Source organism: Cyanistes caeruleus, chromosome 3 (genome assembly GCF_971803275.1).
Source record: "Cyanistes caeruleus chromosome 3, bCyaCae1.hap1.1, whole genome shotgun sequence".
Classification (NCBI taxonomy): Eukaryota; Metazoa; Chordata; class Aves; order Passeriformes; family Paridae; genus Cyanistes; species Cyanistes caeruleus.
This window is the reverse complement of record NC_141703.1, coordinates 55,726,305-55,752,274: the sequence shown is the minus strand read 5'-3', so window position 1 is coordinate 55,752,274 and position 25,970 is coordinate 55,726,305. Positions and strand designations below refer to the sequence as shown.

Genomic DNA, 25,970 nt, shown 5'->3' with positions numbered 1-25,970 from the left:
TCAGAGGGTGCTACAGGGCACAGCAAGGAGTCTGAGTCTCTTCTGTTCTCAGCTCCATCTCATGCTGAATGCTGGCTGACTTCAGTGGTGCTTCTTCAGTATCCCAGCACTGTATTTCCTACTAATCATATTTTGGGGGATCGACATTAGTGTGTCTTGATTTACCCCAGGTAATAGAGAATTCAGCTGTAATATTTTTGGAGCTTACAACATTGGCAGATGGAAGAAAGAATTTTTCCAAGGGTGGTTGTTGAGTGGCTTTGTGATCCTATAGTGATCTCAGTCCTAAAGCCTATCAAGTGGGAAATATGACTGGATTATGTTGACTGTAAATAGGCCATACAGCCCAGTATTAAGGCTGTGCTATTTAATCCGATATTTAAGAAGCCTGCAGCTATTACCAGAGACTGCATATGAGAATCACCTCCAGGAGTGATCTAAGGTGGACACAGAGCAGGTAAAAGAAGTGTCCCACTCTCCTTTTGGATATTGCACACTCTGCAAGAACTGTCTGAGCTGGGTATGACAGATGAAAAATCTGCTTTCCATTAGGTGGATGCAGGTGTTAAAAAATTAAGCAAAGTACTGTATCAGCTACTCCATGCAGCCCCTGCATACATCAAAGATCTGTAGGCCAAGAAGTAAAAGTGTATCCTACTACTACTTTGTGTTAAGGGAATAGTCCTTTTGTGTCCTGCCAGCTCATGAAAGCACAAAGAATGAATTTATGTGCTTGTGAAAAAACCCCTTCTGATAATACTTTCTGAAACCTTAAAATGAGCTCCCAAATTGGTCTTTTATGTGAGTAAGTGCTGTCAAAGTTACAGAAGTGCTTTCTGGAGCAACTGTTATGTAGAAACCTGTCATAGTAAACACTCTTTTATTTCTGTTGCTTAGTTTTTATGTTGTTATGTGCAATAGGGAAGGTAATAAGAAAAGCAAAAGAATAGCTACTAGAACAATTATGACATTTAAGAAAAAGGGAAAACAGCAGTGAAAATGTAGCTAAGGAAGCTTATTTAGTCACTGTACTTGCTAGAAAATATCCAGTATATGCATTACTCTGTTAAAGCAGTCATGACAGTTGAATTGCTGTCAGAAAATCCCTATTATTATGGAAAAAAATGTGAACAAAATAGTTGTATTAAACTGAGACACAAACACAATTTCTTTCCCAATACAGGACTAGAAAAAAAAAAATCCCACTTTTTTCTTGTCTCAACCTCACAGCGGGTTTGACTCATAGTTGGAATAACTTGATAATCTAAATCAAATAACCATCAACTTGCTGATTTATTTGCAACAGTATTTTTAATTTGTTTGTTGCATTATCTCAGTTTTAGTTTAATAAGTAATGGTCTTTACATCTTAATGTGTTCATTAAATCTTTATCTTGCAATCTAAATTTCTTCTAATATGCAATAAGGAAAACTGTAGAGAGTCATTTATACTTTCAAACTGTATCTGTTTCAGATACAGTTTTTCATGTCAAGACTGAAATATAACAACTGTAGTATTTGTATACCCATTATTTCTCATCCTTATAATGAAAATGTTCAAAAAGAAAGAAGCTGAGAGAAAGGAATTCTCAGTTTGGGGAGAAGAGAAAAAGTTTTCAGTGAAAAATAAGATTATCAGCAGACAAAAGTTAACTCAGATGGCTTTGGGGAAAATTCTCTCTCATAGAAAATAGATGATATAATGGAGTTGCTGAGATTTGAGTATTTGATTTGACAGGATACATAGAACCAGAATCACAGAATGATAGAACAGCTTGGGTTGGAACAACCTTAAGGATGCCATGGGCAGGGGCACCTTCCACTAAATCAGGTTTCTCACGGACCAATCTGACCTGGCTTGGAACACTTCCAGGGATGGAGCACCCACATCTTTCCTGGCCAACCTCTTCCACCACCTCATCACCCTCACAGTAGAGAATTTCTTCTTAATTTCTAATTGAAATCCCTCTTCTTTTAGTTTAAAACCATTGAAACCATTTTCCTTTGTCCCATCAATATCTGCCCATGTAAAAACTCACTATCCCTCTTTTTCAGAATACCCTTCAGGTACTAGAAGGTGCTACAAGGTGTCCTCAGAGCATTCTCTTCTCCAGGCTGAACAGCCTCCGCTCTCTCAGCCTGTACTCATACAGGAGATACTCCAGCCTTCTGACAACCTTTGTGGCCTTCCTGTGAACTCTCTCTAACAGGTCAATGTCTTTTATGTACTGAGGACTCCAGATTTGGACACAGTATTCCAGATGGGGTTCTTGCAAGAGCAGAGCAGATATTTAAGCCAAGTTGTATGGAAAACACAGATGTAGAAATGGACTTTTCCCAACAGCTAGTATGAGTTTCCTATTCTTTTTCTAGTTACTATGTTTTACTATACTTTACTATACTTTTCTAGTTAATGAGTGTTTCATTAACTTAGACAAGTTAGTATTAATGACAGTTAGGGTACATATTACTGACTGGCAGGGGATATCTCTGAGAAATGTGCCTTTATGTATTGTGTGCAAGCTGTGGCACATGTGTGATTGCTTGCAGTTAGTGCCAGCTGACCAACAGCTCTGTGCATGCTGGGGCCATCAGGAATTACCTCTCATGATCTGGATAATAAACTGAGTTTTACAGAATTGCCCCTGGGCTTCTCAGTGACAGTCCTTATAACTAACAAGTGAACATAACACAAGAGAATCAGCTGTTAGCCAAGCTTTGACAATTTGGACCACAATGGGTCTGACAGTGCTGCTTGGCGCTCACTGGCACCTCCCACAGCACTGCCATCGGTCATGGAGCAGCCCACAAAGAAGTCATGGAAATGGTGCAAACCTGTTATAGAGTTGCCACAAGTCCTCATGATGATGGGTTCCCTCCAAAGGGAACTCCTGTTTCCTTCAACAATGGCCCTTTGCTTTTGTTTCAGGTTTTGTTGTTGTTTCTTGGGTTGTTAGTTCAGGGTTTTTTTGCTGAGGGGGTGGGGGGGTGGAGTGGGATGGTTTTTGCACTTTAGGCATTGCTGGAGCTAAAAAAAATAAAATCCACCCCAGTCCAATATTGGAGAGCATCAAATATATCTCAGCATTGGCTATTTGAGTAGGCTGAAGATTGATTTAAAAAGGAAAATATCTAAGTGAAGGGAAAGTCAGAAGAAGGTTGTTCAAGGAATGACCACGGGGAAACCTCTTACCTTTTCTATAGAAGTGTTTCTAAAACCCGTTTCTCTGGCAGTTGAGTGTTTTTGTTTGTTTTCCCTCGGCAGGGCTAAATCATTTGATGATCTCTGCAGAAGCTTTACCTGTCTTCATCTTCCTCTAAACCCAGACTATTGAAATAATGTATCTGATAGTAGTTTCTTTGTATACAGATGTGGTTAGTCAGTCGTTATTACAGACCAAATAAATATAATTAAAGTCAAATTGAAAACAATGGAAAAGCTGAAAGTTGAATGCTATGTTAACCTGCCTTGCTAGCCCAGATCCTGAATGAAATCTTAAAATTAAGAAGTATCATTTGTCTGGCTGTAATTATATTTGACTAATAGCAGAAATTTATTCTTGGTCTCATTCATTTTGGATTATCCCTATTTGTAAAATGAGCAATTGAAAGGACCTTGATCAAGAATTTTTAAATTTTTAAATTGTTTGCTTTTTAATGAGAGAAGAGAGATCAAACAGTAAGCTAGCTATACCTTAGAGAAATGAATATGTTAAGGGAGTGCAATGATTAGGGAGATTTTTATCTGTGGAGAGGAGAGAAATCTGAAACTGCTCATTCAGATTCCAGTCTACTTCACCTGTGCCACTTAGTGAGGAAAAAGCTTGAATTTGTACACAGGAGAAAAACTTAAATTTGTACACAGGAGAAAATCTGCATTCATATAAGCTGACTAAAAGTTCACTGTGAGGAAATTTTCTGTGTTCTTTATTGTATATTATAAATTTTTGATTGGGTTAGATCTAATAAATTGCATCTGTGCAAACAAACAGTACATACATTCAGATAAAAAGTGCAGAATATTCTCAGCGTTTCACTGGTGTGCAGTTAGGTGGCCCATTAACACTTTTATCATGTGAGTGGCTGCCCCATGGGAGCATCAAATGGTGAAATCTGCATTTTGGCCTAACAGGGCTCTGAGTCACTCACCCAAAGAGAGAGCTGCATATTCCTCTCAACCACTCTTACACATATCTTTAATATCAGTCCTCTCCATAGCACGCTCATACTGTATGTTATGTTTTATGAGTAAAACTTCCAGCCATGGGAATTTACAATTAAAATAATCTTCACATTTAGGGCATTTCTGGTACTAGCTCTGACCCTCATTATCTTACTTCTGTTTATGCCTCTTAGATGTGAAACTGAAATGGTTAGTTGTATGTGGTAAAACAAGGAACATCTATTTCTATTTTCAAATGATGAAACTTTCTGGTACTTTGGCTGGGACTGAACTTGAGGGTGGTAAATTTTCAGCATGGTATGTAGGGAGTTAGCTACATGACTCATTAACATTAATTCCCATCTGTAAATAATTTTGTAATACTTTAACCAGCAGGGGAGCTATTTCATCTTTTATACTTAGCTGATTGTAAAAATGTATGCTGAAACCATCTGGCCTTAGTGCTTTGTTGGACTTCAGGCTTTTAATAGCCAGTCTGATTTCCTTCGCTGAATTGGGGTTTTCTAATCCCTGGCTCAATTCTCCGTCCAAACTAGGCAATACTGTGTTGCTATTTGTTTGTCAATCAATCCCTATCTTACCAATTGAGATGAATAACAGAGTTGTTATAAAAACTTAGGAAGGCTTTGGGCCTAATTCTCATTCATGCTAAAGTTACTTTACACTACTCCGGTTGCTCATTTACTGAGTGTAAATGCAATTTACTGCCTGAGCAATATAAAGCGACTGTAACATAAATGAAAATCAGGTCCCCTATGTTCAGAGCAGCTAACAAGTTCAAATTGCTGAGTACTATTTTCCCACAGGAGCTAGTGTACTAGAATTTCAATGCATATAAAGAATGCAACAAGCCAATTAAAAAATGAAGATATTAAACGAGAAATTGAATGGTTATTTCTAAGCTCTGTTTAGAGACGGTTGATCCAAACAATGAGACTGACTTAGGCTGGCTGTTGCAAATATGCCAGCTTCATCTAAAGTTCAGCCCTGTGTGGTGCTTGGAGATTTGCCATGGTACATGGAACAGACCATTCTTATTACTTAAAGAAGGAGGACTACATTTCAGAGGTGCATGCAGGGCTTCCTGACTTACCTGATAGCATTTCCTTCCAAGGGACTGTCACTGAGATTCAACAGTTGTTAACTACTGATGCACAACAGTGTGTTTTGGTAATGGTTGAATGAGGAGATAATTGCAGATAATCTTGAGACTATACCCACCACAAATGCCAAAGCAGACACTGCTACCTCACTGCTTTTCCCATTTATGAAGTAATGGTTTTTATTGCCTAAAATCTTTTAAAAATGGATCTGAGCCAATGCTGGTCTATAGGAAGGAAGATATTTGATGGCAAGTAAGAGTGTGGAGTGGGCTATTCCAGTTTAGACAGAGGTCAGTTATTACCATGCTCTCCTTATACCTCTTACCCCTCTCTTACACCTGCATATGGATATCAGCAACTTCACTTTGATGTGAAGTTCACATTCCTGTCCCTCTCCTCCTTTTCTTTTGTTCTGCAGAAGATACTTCAATAATCCACATAGTAGTAAGGAGTTGTTCTATTGTGGAAATCACAGGCGCAAGAACACAAATTTGTGGATTGCTAATACATGAATCCATATATGTCATAATTGTCCTCTGTTCTGTTCACTACTTCAGACCTATAAATCTGTGCCTATTCTTCTCTCACCAGCTGCTAGTCAGCTGATTTTAATCCTACCTTTACCTTGCTGAAGAGCACAGAGAATGTATTGATATAACATCTTATACAATGATTAATAGCGTTCTGGGGCTGCTAAATAACAGCCTGGTTGTCTAACGAGGGACTGTGTTAAGGTGTGCACACCACAGCCCAGACCATTCCTTTGCTTCAGCAGCATTCTCAGATACCATTCTGTCTTTGAAGTACTCCTCATGATGAGCAGCTCCTGAGGCTTGATTCTGTGAAGGAAAACCCATGTGGTTCCTGTCCTGAAGAAGCAGATATGTTCCTGTTGCACAAATAAACATCAACACTTTGTCCATTTAAAAGTGACTTTTGTACTTTTCTAAGGAAGACCTGTGCCTAAAATTACTTCTCTGATTTTTAAATGAAACATAAAATTCAGCCTATTGCTCCTATAAGTAGGCAAAAGGCTTTGTGCTTATTGTTGCTAATAAACAGAAACCTCTTATTCTTTGACACTGAGCATTGTGACTTACACCACTGTAATCAATAGTGGAATATTTTCCTAGTCCTCAGTTCAGATAAATCAGTGTAAGTACTAAAATATTTTTGAGATGTTGTTCCTTCTATCGTAACTTTACATTTTGCTGTGAGAAAAAAAATCTATGTAATGTTTTAGAGCTAAGTTGATCATCATATATTACTTAGGCAGTTATGATTAGTTTCACAAATGTTAAAATGTTATAACATCATTTAATGTTGTGGTGAACATAGGAATTTCTCGTGCCATCTATTGTTGGAAGATGTAGACTTGTAAAAGTTGATTTGCATATTCTATGGTAAAGAAGCATTAAAAATTTAATGTTTTACTGAGTTTTATTGCAAAATGAAATAGTTTATGTAATTGTGTATTTGGAATGTTTGTACTTTGCATTCTTTGAAATTTGTCAGTCTTCACAAAGAATATCTCTGGGTTTTATTTTCATTACTATCTTGCATTTGAAATCAAACTCTATTTCAGTTTTAGACGCTGAGTAAAAGCTTGTAATGATTTACTGTACAATAGGAAAGAAACCAAATTTTTGCTTGTTGGATACACTTAAATTTTGGTTAGAAGGTTCTTCAAAAGTGCACAGTACTTTGAGCCTGAGTGTTGTCATTCCTAAGCAGTGCTGTGACCTCTTCCACTGATTGAGAAACATAGGTCCACTCTCAGGCTCCTTCCTTCACCTCTTTGTGGTGCTTGAAAAATAGAGTCCCAGCCTTTACTTACAGCAGAGTGCTGTGAGGCGTGCAAGATGTCTGTGCTGGAGGGGGTGAGGGGCTCCAAATAGACCTCAGAACATCTGGATGTCATTCCTACCTTTCACGATTGATGTAAAAAGAAACCTCTGAGCAAAGCTGAAAGCAGATATAAAGAGACTGGGATTTTCTCACTCTCAGCATGCTTGGGAGCTGTTGCCTTGGGAGTTGCAGTGGTATTCTTTTTCCTGAGGGAAAGGTAAGAGCTGTTTCCTACCACTGTCAGAAGCCCTGAAGAATTGCTACAGCGTATCTAGACTGCTGTGGTCTCTGGCTGCCACAACAGGGGACATTTGTCTTGGTGACATTTGAACGATGATTTCTCAGTGTTATTTCCCTGTATTGCCACTATTTGCAGCATTGCCACACTCCATAGAAAAATCTTTGTCAAAACTGGGCCAGTTTTACTCCAGGAGTGTTAATCTGCCTTGGAAATGCCTCTAAGCCACACACTTCATCACCTGGCTTTTGGGGCCACTCCTGCTTTATGGCTGCTGTTACTTTACAACAAATAGTAAAAAGATTTTATCTGTGGGAAGAAGGCAGTGACTATGTGCATCAATAGGTACATCTGCAGGATGCCGATGTGATCAGAAAAAATGCAGTCTAGCTAAACCCTTTTTAAATGAGGATAAAATTCAGTTATGTTGCCCACAGCCATCCATTCCAACTTGGTCTAATCCCTCATTCACTCTAATTTGATGGTGGTGCGCTCCTGCCTGTCAGTTCATCCTCCACTGCCGTCCCCACATAGGCAGGCATTCATTTGACTCAACCCAAATCCCCTCAATATACTCTGATTTTCAGACACGATCACATCATGACTTATGCACCATTGTGTAGGTCAGCATACAAGGACCATGTAGAAAAGCAGAGGAGCAAAGACTAAATAAAGGTTTGTGGATAAAGGATAAAGGAATCACTCAAGAGGGAAAAGTGCACAAATTTCCAGACAAGGCTTCTTGAACAGGAATTTTTGAAAAGAATCTTTTACAGTAAACTGTATTTGTTTAAAAATACCAGCAACCTGCAGAGCAAGGACCAAAGCTTCCTTCCCATATTCTAGCAGAATGCCCAGAACACTTCCTATTTTAGCCTAAGGAGATTGGGAAGTTTGTGTTTTTTCTTTTTGAATATGTTGTCTTCCTAAGAGCAGAAATGTAAACTTTGAAAAATTGTTCTATTCCTTTACCACTGGAAGGATTATTTTTAACAGTTAAAAATAATAATGTAAGAAAAAATAGCTATATCACAGAATGATCAAAATAACTCTAACTGAAAAATACTCAATTTCTGTATGGCAAAACAGCTTTCTTATGACAAATCAGCATTGCTGTTTTGCTTGGGTAAATCACTTCATAAGAAAAATATAACATTTAAATATAGAATGATTTACTATTAAATTACAAACTATATGTTTTAGCTTTAAATGAGTGTGCAATAATCCTTCATTGCCTCACAAATATAGTTCTGTTTTCCCTTCAGTTTGTAACTCACAAACTATAACATTTTGGAAATAACACCCTTCTTTTCGCTTACAGGTCTATAATAAGAAGAATAGCAAGACACAATTCCACAGAGATATAGCTTGAGAAGTTAAGCAGTTTGAGACCTTTCAGATTGTTTTATTCTCCCCTGAAATTGATTTTGCAATCAGAAATGTCTTTGTTGTAATCTTGTTTACTCTTGAAAAATGTACGTGGAATCCTATTTTCCTGAATATGGTGGCAAATAAGAAATAGGAGACACATCTTTCATCTGATAACATTTTACTCTAAATTCTCTTGTTTGGGTTGCTCTCTGACTTAATTCTCGTGCTGTTTCCTGTGTTTTCCTTCTGGTGTACACATGTGCACTCAGTAATTTCAACTCTGGTCATCTATTAACAATCTGGATTTAGAACACAAGTCCTGTGAGGAGCAGCTGAGGACTTTGGGTTTGTCCGGTTTGGAGTGAAGGAGGCTGAGAGGTGGCTTCATTGCTCTCTGGAGGAGCTTCCCGAGGAGGGGAAGTGGAGAGGGATGTTCTGATTGCTTCTCCCTCCGACCCAGTGATAGGACAGAAAGGACTTTCAACCTGCACCACAGGAGATTCAGACTGGATTAGGAAGCGTTTCTTCATGAGAGGGTGGTCAAACACTGGAACACGCTTCCTAGAGAAGTGGGCAATGTCCCAAGCCTGTCAGCATTTAAGAGGCATTAGGACAATGCCCTTAATAGCGTGCTTTAACTTTTGGTCAGTCCTGAATTGGTCAGTCAGCTGGACTGGATGATTGTCTTAGATCCCTTCCAACTGAACTGTCCTATTCTAAGGTTCCATTGCACTCTGCCATGAGTAAAATAGTCAGAAATTGTACTGCTTCCTTGTTTGGCTTAAATGAATAACCGGCCTTGCTAGCCACATCAGCTTCCTAAAATCAGTGGTCCTATATCAGCTAAAGACCTAAGAATTATAAGCCATTCAGCTTCCTGCATAACAGCTGAATTGTGACAAAACATTAATTTAAGATTTTCAATTGAGATATTTGCCTTCCTTACATTTTTATGGCACCTGGGGCAGCCAACAAGATCAAGACTTGAGTGTGTAAAAATTACATTATGTCATACCAAGTTTCAGAAAGAAAGGACTCTCACAGGCAAAAATGAGTTATTAAACATGAAATAAAAATACATGAGAGCATTCTAACCCCAAATTCAGAACCTCTTTGAAGAAGCTCCGCTACAAACTTTAATTTCATTTTCAGCATCATGTTGAAATTTTTTGCTTTGATTTGTAGCAATAGATGAGCTACTGCCATAAATATAGAAGAATTGTTTTTTTAAAAAAATCTTATAAGCAGCCACAGGCAATTTAAGAAGTATAATTCCCAACTGTTTTGATAAAAAACATCTTAGCAGATCTTCAGTTGCCAAATGTTTTTAATGCTGTTCTGAAATTGGGTAGAAGTTTGGCTGAGTTGATTCTTCACTCAGGATAAAATTACAAATCTATTAAGCACATTTTAGATCTGATAGTTCAAATTATTAGGTGTCACAAGGCAAAACACAAGTCAATGAGGAAGCTGAGTTTTGTGGATCAGATGTGTTCATAATCTCTATGGGGACAATCCACTTGACTAAACACTGCATGTACATAAGATCCATTAGAAACACTTCCAGATACTGTAAATATATTTTGGAATGTTTAAAGGTACGTAATACAGATATTGAAATGTCTAATACCACTTGCAGTATTCCTTGCATTACATGTATACAGCTTATATTGGTTCCAAAATTCAACCATACCACCTCTTAGATACTGATTTCCAAATTTAAGAGCACTGTTTATATTTGTCACTATCTCATGTCTTGTATTGCCAGAATGCCAGCTGAAGCCATGTATGAAATCATGCTTGATTGGAGGAGGTAATGGCAGAGAGCCTGAGCTGTAGAAAGCAACTGGAAGGTACAGAAGACTGCCTTGGCTTTGTTTGGCAAGTGTGATGCTCCAGCAGTGTTTATCCAGCAGGGACTCCTGGATAAGACATTAATATCGTTATGGTTATGTTGTCACATCTTGACAAACATTACTTTGTGCATACATCTTACAGACTGAACATGTAGGAAGAATAGGAATAAGTTTTCAAAAGTTATTTGGGGTAATTTGAATTAATTTCCACCCCTTCTCTGTAATTAAAAATGAGAATGAGGAAAATTACTAAGACTCACTTTTGAGAAATTAAAAAAATTTAAGACCTATATGCATGTCTTTTGCTGGAATGTCCACTTTTACCCACAAAGAGGCAAGCAAAATCTTTCATGTGCTTAGCTTCAGAACATGAAGTTACATTCACATATTTTTCTAGAACTGTGACTTTTTGAATACTCTCATTTGATACAGATCAGATTAAAGATGCTACAAAGATGATACACTGGTATGGTAGATTATCTGTGGCTAACAATGTCAGTTTGGAAAAGTATTTTAACCTGTAATATGGTGGGACATAAGTGCCTAAGGATCAGAATCAGACTAAGACTTATTTAGCTACAAGGAGAGATTGTCTTTGTTGCTTGTCCATTCATTTTTTTTAATGTGTGTTAGTGCTTCATGAAATCATGCAATGGCCCTTGTGGAATATGTGTGTTAGTCTCCCTTTCCTGTTTCAGAGTATGCAGCCATAATGTTGCCGTCTCTGGGCACGTGGCAAGGAATATCTGCTGTAGCTATATTCTGCAAAAGAGAGGATAAGATGATTTTGTAAGCTGCCAGGTTGTAGAATTTAATTTGCAAGACCAAACTTCCACAATATTGTGTTTATGTTGTAGTGCCATTTTCTGTTTAATAGAAACATTCAGAATGCTCTAGTTCCATCTGTTATAAATAGTGAAAGCTGATAAACACTCTGTAAACACAAGATGCAGCTTTGTGGCAAATTATGTTTAGTACAACCCCCAAACATAAAGCAAGATTTATAATTTTTGCGTTGCTTTTTTTTTTTTAATTTACTCTACAGTAATTAATCCAGAGCCTTAAGTAGATACATAAATAACACCCAAAATTTTACATTAAGTTATGGTGTGAGAAGACAGGGACAAGTATATGCACGCAGACATACACACATCTCACACCTTCAGTTGTAATGCAATTATGAGTCTTGTTATGGCTGCAGAATCTTTGCTAAAACTATATGCAAATACATTTTTTATCATATCAATAGATTTGAAAGGCAAGCCCACATACTGATATGAATTGTATGAAAAAAAAAAATAAAAAAAAAATCTCAGTTTTCAATTAAGAAAATGGAGATGAACCAGATGAGCAGGAATAGAATTGCAAAGGGCTCTGAGTCAAATAGCCCAAGATGAAACTATTGCTGTTCCTTGCTCTCAGAAGAAAGGGAGAAATTGTGTAGCAACAGAGTGAGTGAGTCACTGAACAAGACTGTTAGAAGGTGTGAGTGAGCTGTCCTAGCAAAAGAAGGTTTCTGGTAATGCTATTTGGGTGTGATCACCTTATTACCTGCCAAGAATGAAAACCAAACTATTATACACAGTTAAAGAAAAACTAACTTTCAGCATGAAACACCTCACACAGTCTACAAAGACACTTGACAGAGTTTAAGTAAGTTTATGTCTTCCTTTGCTCAGGCTGGATTCCAGCAGGTGACTGATGCATCCACTCAAAAAGTGGAAGAAAGATTTTGTTTGTTTGTTTTATTTTTGAAGCCAGTTTTCAAAGAAGTTAACTGGACAAACTCACTGCAGCCACTACAGGTTATTAAGATCAGTGAATATTTCATCTGTTGCAGAAAATGTTTGTTTTTTCAGTCAAGTTCCCCAGCTTTGACTTAGCTGCCCTTTCCAGGACATATTCACACCACTTAAAACTTCTGGCTGTATGAGCAGATGATCCTTTTGACAGCTGAAGTGAAACCATTGCTTTTGGAAAGACCAGTAGGAAGTTCTGAGATAAGTTTTACACATTCATTTCCTCAATTATAATTGATCTTGGAGTAATTAGCAGGAGACATATTCCTTAGGGCAAAAAGAATATTTCAGAAAACAACTTTTTCCCAGGCTGTCATCCTTGTGCAAGACATTTCTTCCATACCTACAGCCTTAGCTGAGCAACCCACACTGCACATACATTCACATATTCTGTTTTCCCCATTGTTTGAAGCATTGATTTCTCCTGTCAATACAGGGACACAGCTTTGATGTGACCCTCAAACTAGAGAGGAAAACAACAAAGAAAAGGTGTATTTTACAACCTACTAGTCAATGTAGCTCTTGTTTAAACTATTAACACATTTGTTTCTCACTTTTTACTGCAATAGAGCATGTTTGGTTTCTGCAATAAAAATGCAGCATTTCAGGAGTCACATGAAAAGGGTGAGATTTTCTTAACCCTTAGTGTTTGATTTGTCTGTCAGAGTCCCAGGAAAGCCAAGACCCTCATGCCCAACCAGTCTGTCAGTGTCCTGTTATGGGGACCCTTCACTGAGCAATCCTGCTGGGTGGGAGGGTGATTTGACTTATTTAGGGACACACACAGACATCATAACAGACACTCCTCAGTGAGTCCTCCACTCTATTCCACTATTTCCACTCTGCTGGTGATTGTCAGCACCCACGAAGGGCTCACACCAAGAGTTTACAGAATAACACTTTGTTAATATAAAATTGTGACAGGTTAAGGTTTGAGGGTTGCCTGTGGTGGTATTTGACTGAAGAAACATATTCAAAACAATGCACAGACAAATGCTAATCCCCAGTAGAAGTGCTCAGTACACATAGAGTGTGGTTCTTACCTGTCCCTATGAGTGAGAGGACAGATTCAGCCCATCGACTGATCCCAGCAGTTACTATGGAGTCTTCCCTAACTTTTCCCCACTCACAACATATTTTTAGAGTATTTCTTTATGTTTTGGTGAAGCTTGAATAACTCTAGTAATACACATCTTTGTTACTGCTTGGTGTAAATATTAAAGGTGTAGTCAATAAAATATAGACACTTTCTCAGTGAGGGCTGGTCATACCTTGGGGGCAGTAACTTTGGGATGGAGGTGTGTGCTGTACTATAATTAGGCTGTAGTGAACCAAGTTCATCTGAGGAGAGCAATTTTGCCAGAGTTGCTGGCTGGGCAGCAAGACACCTTCTCCTACCTCCCCTGAGTGACAGCTGCTATGGGGTTTATCAGCTGTAAAGTATCATCAAGGTCCCTTCTCTGCAAGGCTTTCAAAAGAGCCTTGGCCACAGGGTTTCCACTCTGCTCCATATCCTCCTTTCCATCCCCTCAGCAGGTGCTTATGGTTGCAAACTCTGTGTGTGGAGAATCCTCGTGGAATAGGTTTTGGGCATACCAATCACATTCCATCCAAGGAGTAGCAGCTGCATTTTATCATATAATTTCTGTTAGGATGCAAATGTAACTTCTCTGTTGCCTCTAATTTAACCCCCAGTCATCTTTCTACATAAGGCATATCAAATCAGAACATATAATCAGAAAGTGTCCTTAATCTGGAATACAGTGAAGTGTCAAGGAAAAAGATTTCTTTCAAACAGAGACCTACAAAAAAGGCAGGCCACTTATCCCTCTGGCTATTATTTCTTTAAATTTTGGTTTTAAGTGTGCATTCTTCTTATTCTTTCTTTGTGACCTTTCTCATAAGGACAGACATTTTCTTATCTTTTTCTTCCTAGAGTCAAGTTAATTTAATTTACTGATCATATCAAAGGCCTTATGTATGTGTATTTCACTGGATTAGTTTAACTGGGTGTAAAAGAATGTTAAGTAAAGATAATAGGATGATTCTTTTGAACACAACAGGTACAAATTAAGTTGTTAACTATATTATATACCTTGCATTGCTTATCATGTCTGATAAGCAAGCTCAATAACATTTAGCTTTGGCACAGCATGTAGCCTCATCAAGAACATAACTCTTAGGACCAATTTTTAGTTGCAATGAAAGCAAAAAAGAAGACTGCTGATTCAGAAATTGTTTTTGCCCATAGTTCCACTTTTTCTTAATCATCTGCTCTCCACCTGCCTTGGGGGAAAGTCAGTGTTTTATTCAGGAGCTACTACTACATTACTGGAAATTATGGCATAGTCTACCATGAGGAATTAAAACTTGTCTATTGTGTAGAACTGGAATTCATGCTAGTTTATCATACCAGGTTGTGGTGTTAAGTGAAGTAGTTTAGCTCATGCAGGAAAGACAGGGATGGCCAAGACAAACACAACGGATGGTTGGATAAGGTAGACATTCAGCTGCAGCCTTTTGTTTATATGAACCAGCACCCTGACAAAAAAATCCCTGTTCCTGTCAAATATCATGTAAGGTCTTGTGCATGTAAGGTCTTCTGCATTTCAAGCCTTAATTACAGTAAAGATTCAGTTATACCACTGAGTTAGGCCAGCAGACCTAATTAATTAGTCATGGTGTTGGAGCCATGTAAACTAGAAAGAACTTTCCTCTGGAACAGATCTGCTCTGATTCACCCTTTAGAGCAGGTAAGCTGATCAGATCACTTAGTTGAGCTTTGAGTATTTCTAAGGGTGGTGGTTCCTAATGGTGGAGATACCTGTGGCTGCCTACCCTCAGTAAAAGTAATATTTCTTTTCCTCTTCATATTTTACCAGAAATTCCTTTGTAGCAGTTAGCTCTCAGTCTGCCTCACACTTTCACTCTGTACCCTCAAGGAGAGCTCAGCTTCATCTTCCCTACACCCCCCAATGGGCATTTGTAGACAACTTCCCAAGCCCATTTCAGGCTAAACAAACTCAGTTCTTTTCAGCTTCTCCTCATAAGTCATATACTTCAGGTCTTGATTACTCAGAGTAGATAAATGGTTTATCTAAACTCGTGCATTGAACATCGTATAGAGTTCAGCTCCTGGAATTCACATCCTAGATATATAGCAAATTTATCTTTGCGTTCAGGAGACAGAGGAGCCAAAACAAATTACAAGATTTATCTTAGATGCATGTTAATTGACAGGATAACCTAATATCTAAAGTGTCTGAATTAATTGCTGTGATCCTTAGATAAATTAACAAAGGCACATTTCTATGCTTATATATGGCATTACTTTAGAGAAAAGTAAGGAATAACATTATTTTCTTCTGTCTAGTTGTTAAAAGTATACACCAAATACTTTTAGTTTCTTGGGAAAATTTTTCGGAATTTTTCAGTTTGGTAAGGTTTGGCAATCCATACCTTAAAGCCAGAAGAAGTTAATGGGTTTCATTTAGTAAGTTTAGGAAACAGGAAAGTCGGGGTTATTTGATTTGTTTGTACAGATTAGAGAATTGTGGAATCAGTAAGACAACATAAAAAAGCTCTGTAGTTGGAAGACAAATATATCAATTCAAGCTAATATAATTTACATCATTTTAGCATGATGGCAATTTACGACCAAAACAACTCACCTTGGGAATTACGGAATTTATCACAATGTGAAGCCTTTAAATTATGACTGTGTGTCTTTCTAAGAGACATCCTGCAGCCCAGTCAGAAATCATGGCTCAAAAATTACCTGGAGTATTGTGACCTCTTTATGCAAAAGCTCAGAGTAAACTGTCTGCATAGTTATTTCAAGTTTTAAGTCTATGGTCCTATAAAATGGAAAATCAAAGTGATGTGTTACAAGGTCAATCCCCAATGGCTTCCTAGACTGGAAGACACACTTTCCTTCTGTGTTAGATACTGCCATCCTCTCACTTTTGCAAATTTCTTATCACCTGCACTCTTTATTGCAACATCTGTTCCAAATGGTAATTTGGAAGAAAATCAGTAAATTGGTATTTCAACTTGGGTTGTATCTCCTATTGCAATTAAGTAGATTTATTTTAGGGCAGTTTCTGACCACTAAGCATAATGAAAATGAAACCCATTAAATAATCTAGGCGGATTAGAATCCTTAATAACATTTCACTTTCATATCTTTTGAACTCACATGTTCTTAAGTGTTATTTCTTGAATCTACTGTATATGAAAATCTACAAAACAAACAAAACAAATGCATATAACTTCAGAAGAGAACAGTGTTCCAAATCTAGGAAATAATTTGTCTCTCTATTTTTGGACACTTGTGGAAGCAGAGAAACATTTAAATCACCCATAGAAAGCTCTAAGGGCAATTATGAGCTAAAACTTTGGCACTTCATCTTTCAGATCATAATCAGAAAAGCATTAGGTTTCAATTTGCCATGGTTTTCTTGAGAAAGCCCTCTCTTCTCCAATGGAACTCCTGTTGTTTTGTAGGCCTGGGCTCTTTGTTCCTGGAGCTGTTCCTTCACTGCTGGAAGGAACCAGTACCATGTGCATGACACAACAGGTTGCAGTAAATCTCCGATCTATTATCCTAAACCCTTATTTTTTATGAAGCATAGAAATAAGCTTTTCTTCAGTAAGTGATCCTTCCCCAGCTTTCCAAAAGCCACAACTAAGTTGAGAAACCTAAAATAAATTGTATGCATGTTCTGTAGAAATCCTCTGAACAAATAAAATTGAGAGACACTTTATAGCAGCAATAATTTCTTACTTGCAAGTGTTTCAGAAGACTCCCACAGCAGCAGGTGTTAAGGAAGTATCCATCTGCTCTTGTTTCTCTGCACAGAAGTACATTGAATAGATAAGAGTTTCTAAATGTTCGGGGTTGTCATTAAAATGGGTTAGCTGTGATCGTCACTTAAGGCATTCCTGATATTGAAATTAAAATGAAGACAATCTCTGGCTCTGTTGCAATTTGAAAATGTGATCAATGGTTCCCTGAAGAAACATCCTGTCAACTGAGTGCTTTTTAAATTATCTTCTGAAAACCACTTCAGTATTCCTGCGACTGAACTGGAAATGCTGTATCAGCAACATTACTGTTCTCTGAAAATATGGATCAAACCCCAGCTGTTGCAGATATGTTAATTGATGAATAAAGTTAAGAGATCTGAAGCCTTTATACTACACTTGAAACTTATGCTTCTATTTAAATATTGAAGGCTTTTCAGCTTTCTCCTCCAAATGCGAAAAATTACTTGAGTCACTTCTAAGGAAGGCTTCAGAAACTCTAAACTTGAATGCTACAGTATAAAGACCAGAGGACTGGAGCTTCATCAACACAGCAGTGAAATCAGCATGAGAAAGGGGAGATGGCAAACAAGCTGTGAAAAACAACACGTCAGTTTTTTGGAGGTGAGACAGAAAATATGCTGGGAAATAGTATGAATGAATCTATGAAACAGCTATAGAACTTCTACACACTCCAAGGTGCTTTTATACCTTAAGTATTATATAAGCTACTACACTGTCCTATATTGAGACTGGAAAGCGGATCTTGGCAAGCAGTGTGAAAGTGTTAAGAATGAAAACTCTCTCTCTACTCTTTTAGCACTGTACCCCACACAACAGAAGGAAACAAAAGGAAGTTTTTGCATGTAGCACATATAATAATTATAATATCTTTATAATTAAAGCTAAAATCATACCAACTGAGGTATTAAGGCTTTGTATTAGTTTGCAATTTGCAAAGTCTAGTACGTTCGGCCTAAGAAAATGCCAGCAGTACCTTGCTTCCCGAAGTTTGATCTGTCCATGACATTTTCACTTTCTGTATTTCTCTGATACCTTCTCCTCTCAAGAAGGCACATTGCTTTAAGCCATTTTGCTATTTGGATGTTAATTACTTGGTCTGGATACTTGATAGGCAAATATTCTCATACCTTGATGAAGCAGTTCTAGTAGTGTCAACCACAGCTGAACTGCTGAATCTACCTCTAATGCTTCTGGATCTCAGCTTTGAAATCAATACTTAAAAAAAACCCCAAAAAAACCCCAAAAAATACAGACATTTGTATCTCCCAGAGAATCCCCTCAAATAAGCAGTAACTGGCCAGCCTTCAGCTGGTATGGGATCTTTCCAGATTTTTAGTCCAATCCTAAATATAGTTAAACAACATAAACTTCACATTGAATTTTTGTGGTTCATGCAATGTTTTTTTATTCCTTGGTTGTTATCTTTAGTGAGACTGTTGAATCTACAAAACTGTGAGTAGAGGAATCAGGGTGTTTCTTTTAGAAAACAGTTTGTTTTCAACATTATAGCTGAAAAGTGGTAAAATTTTGAGAACAGCCTTGTTATCCAGGAAAAAAAGACCAAAATGGCAAACAAGAAACAAACTACCCTACCATGATATGGACAACAGAGCATGTGATATACTAATTTGTTTGATGGAAAAGTATAGATTGCGTGCTAGGATTGCTTTGGCACTCAGCATTTTGCTAAGCCACCTGCCAGGTTAAGCCACTCTAATCATGTAACCATGGCAATACTGCTGGCGTCAGCATGAAGAACTGATTTGTGCAGCCAGTAAGGACTGGGCACCTTAATGCACTAACTGGAGCTGTTAGGAACTGTTTGGAAGTAAATATGTAAAATAGGAATAAAAGGTTCTTTTAGATTGTTTAGTGTTTTGCTTCAGGCAATATTTGTTAACAGCAGGCCACCCTGTTTATCGGGCTAAGAGAACATGGTTGTGAGCACTGAAATAGATAACAAACTGCTGGTAAATAACTGCTGGTGGATTCTCCTCTGCTGCTTTGCTTTTTGTGCTTTGATGGGAAACAACATGTTTCATTTTTAGCAGGAACTGTTAGCCCATACTTATGCTCTGCTGAGGTAAACTGGCAACTTACAGAAATAGTTGCAGAAAAACTGAAAATAAGAGAAACCAAACAAAATTTGAAAGTTTTTATTAGGTTCTATAAAGATGGTCAGAGAGTTGGTCAAAATGTTGCTACCATATATTATACCTCTTCTTCCTATCCCTCAGTTGTTTTCCAAATGCTTTTCCTACACACACATTTCCTGTCCCTCTCACATTTGCCTTTCATATGTCCCTCAGTTACCTTTAATTTGCAGCTACACTGCTCCACAAGTAATGGGTTTGTTTTTTTCCAGAGAGACAATGATCTGATGATATACTGTCTCCAGCATCAGTGCTGACTTAATTAATTTCTACCCCTATGTCAACAAGGTGCAAGACTGTAATGTGAGTCAGACCTGAAAAGAGATCCTTTACTTCACCTCAAAGTAAAAACTTCAGCATTCCTTCTCTCCAATTTCCCTTTTTTCAGCCAGGTGCCTGGTTCACACAACAGCCCCACAAGCATAAGCATATGTAAATACCATTAAAGGAATGCCTCAGTGTATTTAATACAGAGTGGAACAGAGTACTGATTATTTCTAATTTTGTGGCCAGATGAGGGAAAAAGATAAACTCATAAAATCTGTATTCACTCTCCAAGCCAAAAGCCTCATTTGCATAGAAGAAAAAGGGACCTCTCTATACATTTTTATACTGTGTCTACTTTGGTTAGCTTACTAGCAGTATTACTGATTCATTATTTCCATGACAAATTATTTTCATTCATGGCATCTTATTTTACTGGTCTGAATCACAGTTGATACAGGTAGCTCAAATTGTTGCTCTATGCTATGGCCCAGTTGTTGCCAATTTTTCTTTATTCTCTCAATTTTTTATGGCCTTCCTCCACAACTTTTTCTTCTAATCTCTCATTCCTCCATTTTTTCCCCTTTTGGTAATTTTTCATGGTGAGTGCCAGTGCCATAACTTGATTGTTAGAAGCACTGATTTTGCTGCTTCTTGAAAGTTCTTAATAAATTTAGTTATTTTTCCAAACCGTACTGCTTTGGGCCTGCAGACTACACAGGAAGAGCAGTGGTAGGCAAAAGCTGCCACACCTGAATAGGAAAGATGCCTAACACAGTATATTTTTCACTGCCAGGAAATAACAAAGAAGCATTCTTGCCTGTTTAGTGGGTATTAAATCACGGATAGAAAGTCAACTGCTTATCTGGAGCCTAGCATAGATTTCCAATAACTCGCTTTTCCTCAAGCACAAACATATGACAGCAAGCACTTGAGGAAAACCACAGAGTGAATCTTTCATAATCCAAAAATAATCTTTTTAGATTTCCATGAGAAAACAGCACTTATTTATTCAGTCTTTTTCTCTCACCTTGCAATTAAGTCAAGTGCTGACACAGATTTCTGGGTCATTTATGCCCCAAAATGTTCAACAGAGATGATGTCTTCTAGTATTGTGGATATACAAAATACAACCTTTATGACTTTTAATAGTAATAACAGCAAAAAAAATAAAATAAAATACAGAATTCCTACATAGCCACATACACGTGGTATATAGGTAATAGGCAGTACATGTAATAGGTGGTCACTGTAGCCACTGTTTTGCTGCACAGCTGTGCACTCCAGTCTAATCTGTGTTTATAGTTAAGGACGTACCTTGTTTGTGTACTGTGCAGGATGATGGTGTCTGTGCCTGTGTGGCTCTGACAGGCTGATCTACAGTCTTCCATTACCTTGGTGTTTGGGGTGTTGCTGTCCTACCTTAGAGAATTTGGCTTAGCTTTAATAGGGATGGCCATGTGGCTGGACAGGCAACCCTACAATGTTCCATCCATCCCCACCCTGCAGGTTCCTTATATCCCACTGAAAGTTCCCTGACACTGTGTGAGGTGTCCTCTTGCATGGCACTTGCTCCACAAGGCCTTTAGCCTCCACAGTAAAAGTGCTGTCCCTAAATTGTCAGCTCATATACATGCCACATTTCTCAGCATGCAGCCAGCCCTTCATGAGCTGCTCTGACCAGTAGTGCTCGTAAGTATTGACCTTAATTTTACTGAGACAAGCTTTCAACTTGAAAGCTGGGGAAGCATGAGCCTGCAGAGAGGACCAGGCATTCCCTACCTGCTCTCCACCTGCTTGAGGGCACTGTTCTAGCCTGTACACTGAGGGACTGTACGGCCAGCAGCTGGCCTCCTGCAGTGTCACCACTGTCACTGAGCGTTGTTCAGTTGCAGCATGTGTACTGATTTCAGACACCAGGTGATAGCCAATGGACCACTAACTTTTTAATGTAACACCAAGTTCATGGCTCTGGGATAGGAGCTCTCAGGAAGCAGCAAGCTTGGGCTACCCCACAAGAGAAGGAAGCCAGGAGCTGAGGGCAATAGCAAGGCAAGTAGGGCAATGATCCCAGCCAGGAGGGTACAATCCCACAGTACCTGAGCAGGTGCCACACTGGGGAGCATGGTGAGGCAGTATTCAAGGTTACCAGGCATGTCTGAAGTGATAAAGCAGGTGCGGGGTCAAGTCAGCAATCAAACCAGTGGTTCAGGATCAGCAAGGTGCATGGACAGGCACAGGCAGACCTAAGACAAGTCTCAAGGATGGGAGCCTGAGCTTCAATGCAGCTCCCAAGCAAAGAGCAGGAGGCTCCCATGAGGCTTCCCATAGCTCTTCCTCACACAGCTCTGTCCCCAGCCCCCTGATCCAAGGCTACAGCTGCACCATATCAGAGCTGCAATGGAGGATGTGCAACCAAGCCCCAGGGAGCGGGGAAGAGGCTCTTGGTGCACTCAAAGCCTTGACAACAACATGCTTATTTCCAGATTTTCATCCAGTCCAGAAGGTACCAGTCTCTTAAAAGTAATCTTGTTAGAGACAAGGCACAGCTGTTCAGGGCTGGGATGTTTACTGCAGCCCAGTAAAGTCTGCAAAGCCATATGCTGTTTGATCCTCTGCTCCCTGGCTATTTACCAAGTCAGTGTCCAGAGGGGCAATAGGTTGAGCTGTGCCAGAATAACTGACAAACACCAGCCCTTCTGCTGGCCCATGAGGGGCCCTAAAAGCATCATAATTATATGGAATTACATTCTGCAGTACTTTGTGATCCATTGTACCCTAGTGATCATTGCAGTGGTTCATCTGCACTTTCAGGTCTGAACTGCTGAGATTTTGATAAGCAGCCATGCACAGAGCTGACAACAGCATCATTGTGCCATATATAAATGCCCTCATCCTGACAGCCACAGTACCTCGCTGAGTGTGATGCTGTCTTTTTGACTAATAGAGTGCCAGTGTGAACTATACCTTTAAGATGCCTGTGGCTTGACATACACATAATGATTTGCAGGGGAAAGTGGGGAGTGTGATCAAACTGAAGGTTCCAGAAGAGGACAGTCAGGTAACATGATCAATCAGAGCACCTGACAAATATGCTAGCTTTGGCGTTAGCTTTGGCCTTTAGTGGAAATTATCTTTCCTTGCAACACCACCTTAACTACAGTCTGTGGCTATAGGTGGTGGTACTATGTCTAATACTTTAAAATCCTTTACCATTCTCATGTAGGATATGTACTTGCTGTTTGTATTTCCTTTATCTTGCTCCTTTCCAAGCCTCTCCCCCATGAAGAAAATCTTTACTTCTGTAATTTTCCCTTCTTCTCTTTAGCCTGAAGAAGGCAGTCCCTTCTCCAGTTGACATATAAGAAAGACTGAGTGCTGAGTCCTGTCCTTCTCTTTCAGATAAAACATACACAACATTTTGGCTGGCATGCAACAATACATGTAGAAAAGCTAATCCTTCTAACTCCAGTCAAATCATTTCGGGACCTAGTCCAACACAGGACATGAAGAGATAACCGCTTTTGCTGAAACTCCAGCACACTCCTAGAAATTAAATGGCCAGAAGGGAAGGCCCTTTCCATTCAGTGCCCAGTAACTTTCAGCTGTGGATCCAGGATAAGGATCATCTGCTTTTATGTTCAGTAAGCTAGACCTGTTTCCTTCAGATAAATTAATGAAGAGAGCATATTCTATGGAAGAAAAAATAAAAATTGAGACCAAAACAGCATTTCTCATGTTGTGAGGACCTCCTATTGGACCTGGTGTTCAGGGTCTTGTTGTTGCTTTCAGGACATCAAGCTGGGGTGAACAATGCCATAACTCACTATCAGTGTTACAGGTTTCTGGAAAGTGTGGTCAAAAGTTTCAGCTCCCCAGTTTTGTGAGCTGACTGCTGACCAAGAGGATTGGGCCTGGAACTGGCAGGAGATGAAGGGAGTAAGGATGAACCAATCCAATGAATCAAGGAGCCTTCAGGGCTGCTTCAAAAACTGGCTCTTGCTGTCTTGTGCTGTGTGTTAGCTCTGCCTGTTAGAGCTCTGTCTCACCAGAGATGCTTGAGTAGACCAGCCCTTTCAGGTATTTAAGATTACAGAACATTGTGAAATAACCCCAGGGCACATGGACAGCAGTCAAACAGAACTGCATTTTAGGCAGTTTGGACAGAAGTCCATGTGAATTTTGTGGACAGTGATGCCCAGATTTATCTGGAGCAACAAGCATTTTTCAGAGAAAGCTCTGGAGGCACAGAGCCCCTTACAGGCATGTGGGGGTTTAGGTCAGTCCCTGTACAGCCCCAGGTACTCTGGTGCTCATTACCTTCAGCACTGTCGTATATTCTGAAGGTGATCGATACAGAGAATATGCTCCAAGAATGTTTTATCACAAACAGTTGGTACAGAGGGTCTTATCTGCAGGTGTCTGACTGCCTGGCAGGCACTGTATCACCTTCTGTTTTACAGTGGAGCTAATTGTTCACCTCAGTGCAGCACAGCCAACAGCAGCTACAAACTGCAAAGCTCAGGCAGTGCCCTCCGTGAGCAGAGAAACACCCACTAATGGGGACTTCTCTCCTGTACAAAAGGAGGCACACATGAATATATATACACACATCTCAGCTTGCATGTAATGAATTTGTTAGAGCAGATGCCTGCAGACCTTTAAGAAGGATGGCACCTACATTTTCTTTATAATAGATGGTATTTAGTGCCATGAGGTGCAACAGCTAGCCCTCTGCTGGCATAAACTGCTGGTATAATTGCCTGGTGATTTCAATGAAGATTTAAGTAAGCAAAACCTTCCATGTCTTAAACTAACACAAGGCAATGCATAAAGTCTGTTATTCTCATTATCTTCTCCTAGGTCATACTCCATCCCTTACTAATTGGCTCTACGGGCATCCCATTTTGAATTACAATGTTTACAACCTTTTCTTGATAATGTGCAGACAGGTCAAACTCCAAATACAAGGTGTTTTTATTCCCATTTCTTTTGCATAGTAAGTTCTGAACTGGAACCACACTTCCACCTATCTGCTAGTGCTTTTCCATGTCAGTGGCTGCTACTGTTGCAACACGAGTGCAACTTGGCTACTGACATTTCATAGTGACTCTTCTGCTTTACAGTATTTCTCTTCACTAATTCAAGAATTTCTTCGGTACAGACATACAGTAGGTCTCTTTCAAGGCTCTTGGGTTAGTTAGCTCTCCTTGACATTACTTCTTTGGCAGCTCATGTTCACCTGGAGTCTTGTCATGACATAGGACTGCACAACCTCTGAAAATCCACTTTCCCAATTAATGCTCCCTCTGCTAATTTTTGGTTGTTTAATGACCACCACAAGGATTAACACTTTCCTATGGCTATAGTCATTATTTTGAGATCTTGTAGGCAGAAATCATGTCAGTCTTCCATTTTAAAGCTGCCTTTTTAAATTTTTTTTTTTTTTAGGCTTATGTTAAGACTCATTACCAGGAAAACTTCAAGGATATGTGTAGCATTATACATTCTTCAGCTGAACCTGAATAATATAGGTTTTGTTTCCTTCATCTGTGTCAAGCTTTTAATAATTATCAACTTAAAGATATATGTACCTTCTTAACAGCAGCCATGCAAGACACCATACCTACTTGAGACAAAACCTCTGTCCTAGAGTATATAACCCAAAGACACAAAAGAAAATACCATGAATGCACATCAAAGTGTTTTGTGCAAAGATCCTGAGTGATTTGTATCCAGTACAGCAGAGAGGTATTCAGGTGGATGAAAATAACCAACCAAAACAAAACACTCCACAAAAAACCAACAAAAAAACCAAAACAAACAAAAAACCAAACCCTCAAAAAAAGCAAAATTGTAAGCTTTGACTTGAAGATGATGCATAGAAACTGAAACATCGTAAAGATAAAAGTGACCCATGAAGAAAAGACCATCTTTAATAGACAAACATATCAGGTAGACAAATTTCAAAACCTCAGTGCTGAAAAAAAGCATTAATGGATTACAGAAGTAGCTGGACACGATGCACTAATGCAAATGGTCAGTATTTTCTTGCAGAGCAGCTAACCTCACCTGCAAGCAGAAACCCTGAGCACCAAGGCCTTGATAAGCATTTTCTTAAGTCCTGATCTGCTCATGTTCAGCTTCTAGCCATTTCTCTGAATACTGGAACAGAGTAAACAGTGGGACAGTGCTCCCACCGCACCCGTGGGCACTTGTAACAGCAATAATGAAATAGTGCTATTCTGTTAAAGGTATAAAACATTCCTATCATTGCCCAGCATTTTAAGGAAAATCATTAAAGAAAATAACCCGAACAACAAACG

The 25,970-nt window shown here is 38.9% G+C and overlaps 1 protein-coding gene across 17 annotated transcripts in view; it reads left to right on the top strand.

Annotated features, from left to right (window-relative positions):
• Positions 1-25,970, top strand: part of TDRD3 (tudor domain containing 3) — a 165,974-nt gene that overhangs the window by 47,294 nt on the left and 92,710 nt on the right. The gene's annotated exons all lie outside the window — the stretch shown is intronic.